Source organism: Sprattus sprattus (genome assembly GCF_963457725.1).
Source record: "Sprattus sprattus genome assembly, chromosome: 1".
NCBI classification, from domain to species: domain Eukaryota; kingdom Metazoa; phylum Chordata; class Actinopteri; order Clupeiformes; family Clupeidae; genus Sprattus; species Sprattus sprattus.
In genome coordinates this window covers 19,474,949-19,481,295 of record NC_137920.1, presented here as the reverse complement: position 1 = coordinate 19,481,295, position 6,347 = coordinate 19,474,949, and the positions used below count along the sequence as shown (strand labels likewise).

Sequence of the window (6,347 nt, the reverse complement as noted above, 5' to 3'; positions counted from 1 at the left end):
AAACAACCGCCTCATCATAGGCTGTGAGTTACACACTTACATTCTTCCAGATGTCTCTCCAAGTCCTTGGCCAACTGGTTGCGGCTCATCTTCTTCAAGATGGTCAACATGACGTCCCCAGCTCCCATGCTGTACACATGCACCATCAAGTCCACAGTGTCATCTGTGTCGGCATTCTCCAGCTTTCTCGATGGGATTTCTCCATGGCCCCGAAGGTTGTGCTTAAACCTCTTAAATTGAGTCCCTGTGAGGTTGTCCAGAGTGTTCCTCAGCACGTCCCTCAGAGTGGCAGTCATTGTGTTGTCTGGATATTAGTCCACTACGAACTGGATGCTTGGGGTCAGGCTGGGCCAGCTTTTAAAAAGGCCAGAAGTTGGTGGGATAGTTCATGTTCAAAACATTATTTTTTTTTTCATGGGCAATTGTTAAAAGCACAACTTAATTTTCACAATGAAATTCTACTCTCCCTCTTTCTATTTGTGCCTGTGTGTGTCTCTTTGCGTGTTTGTTTGTGTGTGTGTGTGTGTGTGTGTGTGTCTATGTACGATAAGAAGTGATACCAAACAAAACATGATTATGGAGGTGGAATTGTCTTCAATACAAAGACGTAAAGAGTATGCTTTGGTCTTGTAAACAGCAAACTGTAACACAGAAACACTTAATGCATTTGTTATTCAAAACTTGATTTTGGAGTTTTGCTCTTAAGCATAATCTTATCAAGTGATTTTTGGCCGCTTTCAATAATGAAACAAAATATTTCCGGAGTTGCAACATGTCTTGCTTTCAAGAAACCGTAAGATGTGGCTGATCCAGTGTTAATCTAAAAACATAACAAGGGTCATGCAATTCTGTTTTCCACTTTGAAGGGATGAGAAGCCCTTTGTTTAGCCACTCTTTGGTTTACTTGTAACTGTAATAGGCGTGTTGTCATTGGTGGTCACAAGAAACACTGTTGCCACCATGTGAGTAACATTTGTGAGAAAAACAGCAGCCTTGATCCACCTTACCTCAGGGTCCAAAAGAGTCGTCCCTTAGCCAGTCCTCAACTGTCCCTGAGGACACAATAATTCCATCTGATGAATATGTGAAAGCAGCAGAGGAGGCTCTTCCATTGAGGAAACGGGGGAAGAACCTCCCCAAACTTTTTGAGAATGTATTTTTTTAATTGAACAGACTAAACTCCTTTAAAAATGCAGTTTGATATCAGTATTTAATACTATGCATATTATAATTGGTTTCCCTGAGTTAAAATAACATTAGAACACCCTATCGTAACAGGAAATTACTGCACGGAGGACGTCCTCCCTTTGGCTCCCATTGAGATCAATGGAATCTGTCTCTGATACTGGCGGCTCGTGGGGCTCATTCACTTACATTGCCCGGGGGAGGAAAGACCTCCCTAGCGTCTGAGTCTGCGCCAACATCGCTTAACCAATAAACAACGGATGTGGCGTTGGAGGGAGGGATTAGACATTAATACCGAAAGAAGTTTCCCTCTTCAACCATTCTGCATAAGGAGGACATCTATACCACGTCAACCTTAAAGATTGTTGTAGAAAGATTGCAAATAAAGAGGATCTGCAATGGAGAACGAAGATATTGTTAATGTTTTATTGAACAAACCGTTTCATTCATTGAGCTACAGAGAGAAGGTTAGTATCAAAACAACAGGGAAACCTGTTCCAAAAATCCAAGTCACTAAACCCAATGGTAAAACCGCTGCCGTTAATGCTAACTGGTAGGCGAAATACTTATAGCTCACTGGTACTGTAAAAAAATAATCGGCTGTACAGTTTTGTTTAAATCGTTCAAACGCCTATTGTTAGTCTGACTGTTCAAGTTCAGCTGACATTCTGAATGGAAATTGTTAATGAATGTTTCAGAACGTGATGTGTTTCGTATCTATTCTAATCAGCCTACTTGTCACTTGGGCATTGGCCTCATACTAGGCTACTTTGAGTGACAGCTGTAATAATCTGGCATAATCTGAGCAGCAATTATAGGAAGTTTTTGTTTTTGCAATTTTAGAGAACAAAGGTAATTTACTCAGGGTTTGTACTTTTTCCATAGGCCTATTTGTTTAATATAAGCTTTTTTATATCTGTTTAATACTAAATTTAGTCAAAGTCAGTCCACCCCTAAGTGATCAATGAACATTGACCAACATTCTGAAACATCCATTAACATCCACATTTGCCACAAACAATGTTAGGCTTACGGCCCATGTTAATAGTTCTGAAATAATGTTCTCTTACTTGTTGCCTTTGTTACTTGTTGTTTAATATTGTGGAAAGGATGTTAGTGAATGATTCAGAGCATGATGCATTTTAAATGGCATCACTTTTGATCTTGTGTCTTCATTTTTCTTAAAACAATTTCAGCTGAAAATTAAATTAGTCAAATAATAACCAATAGCTTTAGTAATTTAGGGGGAAAGTAGGCCAAATGGTAGGCCCAAAATTTAGAATTCAGTTTTTCAAATCAAGAGTAGGCCTGATTTGACTAATTGGCTTTGCATCCTTTCCTTCTGGCCTTGTCTAGTCCAAACACATGCTGCCCACCAGCTTTTTAAGTACAATGGTGTCACACTGGTAGCTTTGTATCAATTGTATCCCTGGCTGCCTGCTATTTTGTAGTACTGTAGTCCACAAAAACATCTTGTATCTCACATACTTATGCCACCAACGGAATAAGCAGGCCAATGGCAACCAGGCGCACAGTCCTTCCTCCCTCTCTTTAAAAACCACCAGCCGCCACTGGAAAGCAGCAATTGAACATGAAGCAAATGAACATTTCCAGAACACATAAAGGGGGCATATGCCACTGACACTGTGTAATGACACAATGCACCATAAGAATATAAAAAAAAACTCATAAGTGCATTCCAAAGCAAGAGCCATTGGCCCATAGAGAGACTGATATTTTCTTTTCTTTTTTTCATCAGTAGGCACTTTTGATAAAAGGTGAATTATTTCCTGACCAGCTCTTCATAGTTTTGCACTGGGAGTATGTTCAGACCAATATATAAATACTATTTTAAACACAAAATGGCCATATATATCAAATAAGAAAAATGAAAACGAAGGCGTCCCAGGTGTTTACACCTAACTCATCAATATGCATTTTGTAGGCACACTAGTCTGAGCACCTCTGAATGAAGGTTTTTGTAAGGGTGTGTTAACATTTGATTTAAGTAAAATTGTATTTTACTAAATTCCTTTTACTCTCATTTTATTGTGACAGAGGTCTTCTAGAATATACAGTGCCTCTACAGTGCCATTTTCTGTTGTTTTACCATGATTTTAAATTTTTTTCATCACCAATTTGCCAAAGAAGAAATGTCAGGTTTATGTTAATCAAATTCATGTACTTGTTTAGAGGGAATTGTGTGAGTAGCCAATAAACTACATGAAACAAGGTATCAGTGTTAAAGTAAGTGAACCCTGCTGAATTGGTAAAGTCAAGCATGTAACAGATTTGGTGAAACATATTTGGGTTCTTAATTAGTCAATTAAGCAAGCCAATCAAATGAGACATCCTTAGGAAAAGGGTTGGGCAACACAGATTGAAAGAGAGAGGAAACCAACCAAACTACTGTAGTACCAATATGTACCAACACAGATCAACAATGCCAAGAGGAAAGGAGATATCCGAGGACATCAGGGAGAAGGTACTGACAGCCCATCACCAGTTGCACTTATGGTATTACAGTATAGTACAGACTTACTTTTACCGCTGAATGTGTTTGTGTATCAAGCTCTTTGCGAAACTCATTGAAGCTAAATGATGAAATGTTTTTTCTTCCTGGTATTTATCAACTGTAAATCTATGGCTATCTGGTTAAACAGGTTTAGAACCTGCCTCACACCAGGTTGTGTGTGTTCTTCAGATATGACCAGCTCCCCTACTAAAGTAAACATTTTCACTGAATTGTTTGGACTGAAATCCTCTGTGCTATATGACTGAACAAGATCTGCTATTTAAGTCAGGGCTCTGCATTAAGTCAGGGCATTAAGTCAGGGCTCTGCATTACATACAAAACGTTTCATGTCTGTATGTGGTGTTTTACACAAAATCAATCTATTAAATTACATTTAACTTAAAGCAGCGTAACGGAACAATTGCTAATTGCTAATCGCTAATGAAACGCTAGAGGCTAAAACTAGCGATACCTCTTGAAATGTGCTTACTTTGACAGTATGACCAACTCGTTAGTCAACAACTGTCCTAACACAGTCAAACATCAAGCAAGTGCAACACAAGTCATAGCAAGATGGCAAATAAGCTACTTACTAGTTCGGCAGACAGTAGAAACCAGGCGGTCTCAGGCAAACCTACATAACCCAGTAATATGCCTAAGGACCCTGGTATGGCAATGGCACGAAATTGATTATCCATATTAAAATTCATTGTAGCGCCCCAATTTTTTTTAAGCTGTTACTTTAAGGTGAAACTGCGTATCCTTACCCTAACCCTGAAGTACAATTACTGCATAATGTCACTTTAAGATCTATTTTTATCAGCATAACCCTACTTTTAAAGCAGTGTTTCATATCAACTTTGATGTTCTATTTAAGATACATTTTGATGTAAAGGCAAAGTCCACAATTCTGATGATGTGTTATTGATAACTGAGCTCAGCAGCCAATCAGATTATACCCCTACCTTCCATGTTGATTGGCTAGAATACTGTATGGAATACTGTCTGAGCAACTTTGTTTGATGATCACTGGCTCTGCTCCCACCTGCCTAAATGCTCTTGTCAGGGCAAATGTTACATCCAAGATGCTGCGCTCTTCTAGGGAGCATCGTTTGGCACTGCTGTCTCTGCAAGTACGACAGTCCGGACTATTCTCATTTGTAGTTCCACGTTGGTGGAATGAACTGCCTAGCACTGCCTACCAGAGCAGGGGCATCCCTCTCTACCTCTAAGAAGCTTTTGAAGACCCAACTCTTCAGAGAGCACCGACCGTCCTAACTGGAACTTCGGCTAGTGCTTAACTTGCAATTACATAGCCAGTATGTCATAGGTGCTCCTGCTGTCCAACAGGATGTGTCCTCAAACCTACCATTATATGGGTAACAGGTGAGTAAAGACCTGTTTGGCTAAGCATTGGATCAACAGAGGAGAGTGACCAAAAAGTACATATGTGGAACTTGAGGCTACTGGTGAGCATGTGGGTTGAGATGCTGATGATATGGGATATCCAAGAGGCAGGGGAAGAACCTGATGTGTAAAACTGCAAGAGCAGCAGTGACCAGTAGTCTACATGAATGGGGAGTGCATAAAACATGGAAGGTTGCAAGCTATGTTTATGCTGATGAATTTGATCAAGCTGAATGCAATGTCTTTCAATATGTTGTTGCGGCCAAGAAATATTTTGTGTTAAATGCGCTGTTCGAGATTTCTTCTTCTGCCTCAGTCTAATTACAGCACAATATGTCATTATTGTCAATGTCATTACTGTGTGTTTACATCCTGGATGACATTTATTTACTGCTGACTGAGTATTTAATTCAAGTCGGGCAAATCACTCCCTCTTCCTAGACTAGCCTCTCCGCGTCATGCTACAATAGAGAGAAGCAAGGGGTTACTGGAGCAGTGTTATAGCCTGTGCCACTTTGGACAGCCTGATATGTATAACACTGCTACATGTTATATTTTCGTACTTCTAAGTAGACTCCCTAGGCGTAGTGATATCAGCATTCCACCTTAATCTGACAAAATAATTCTTCCTAATAGTTTGTAATACTCACTCCTTCTCTGTCTCTTTGTAATGCACACACACTCACTCACATACACAATCACACACACAATCACACACACACACACACACACACACACACACACACACACACACACACACACCCCACACACACACACACACTAGTCACTCTTCATAGACACACATCTGTGTGTCTTCAAATAAATAAATAAAGACAGGCAAGCAGGCAGACAGACATATATACAGAGAGAGGCAGAAAGACTGACATTAAGCAGCAAGTGGCCATCTCTGATAAAAAATCTCATGAAGCTTACTTTTAGCAGCCGTGAGGACCAATCAGATCTGTGGGTTGAATTCTGCTAGCCCATTAACAGACGTGTTGACAGAAGCAGGAGAAGCACTGGAATGACAAGTAAGAGGAAGTAGAATGAAAATGAACACCTTACTGAAATCATCCCCTTCATAAGACTTACGTGACAATGTTTGGGTTGAATGTTATTGTAAATGATATATCCAATCATAAGATTTCATGACAACAGTCAGTGTCCAGTGACCATTACTGGCAATTCCATAAACACATTTAGAAAATGGTGCTATAACAGCATACAGGCAAATGACTAA

At 39.8% G+C, this 6,347-nt stretch overlaps 1 long non-coding RNA gene across 1 annotated transcript; it reads right to left on the bottom strand.

Annotated features, from left to right (window-relative positions):
- Positions 1-286: 286 nt before the first annotated feature.
- Positions 287-6,078, bottom strand: LOC308374426. The gene is made up of 3 exons (XR_013968871.1): positions 6,041-6,078; positions 1,008-1,052; positions 287-354 (listed from the first exon to the last, which is right to left on the bottom strand). It is a non-coding gene; the product is annotated as an uncharacterized lncRNA (long non-coding RNA).
- Between the last annotated feature and the right edge of the window lie 269 nt (positions 6,079-6,347).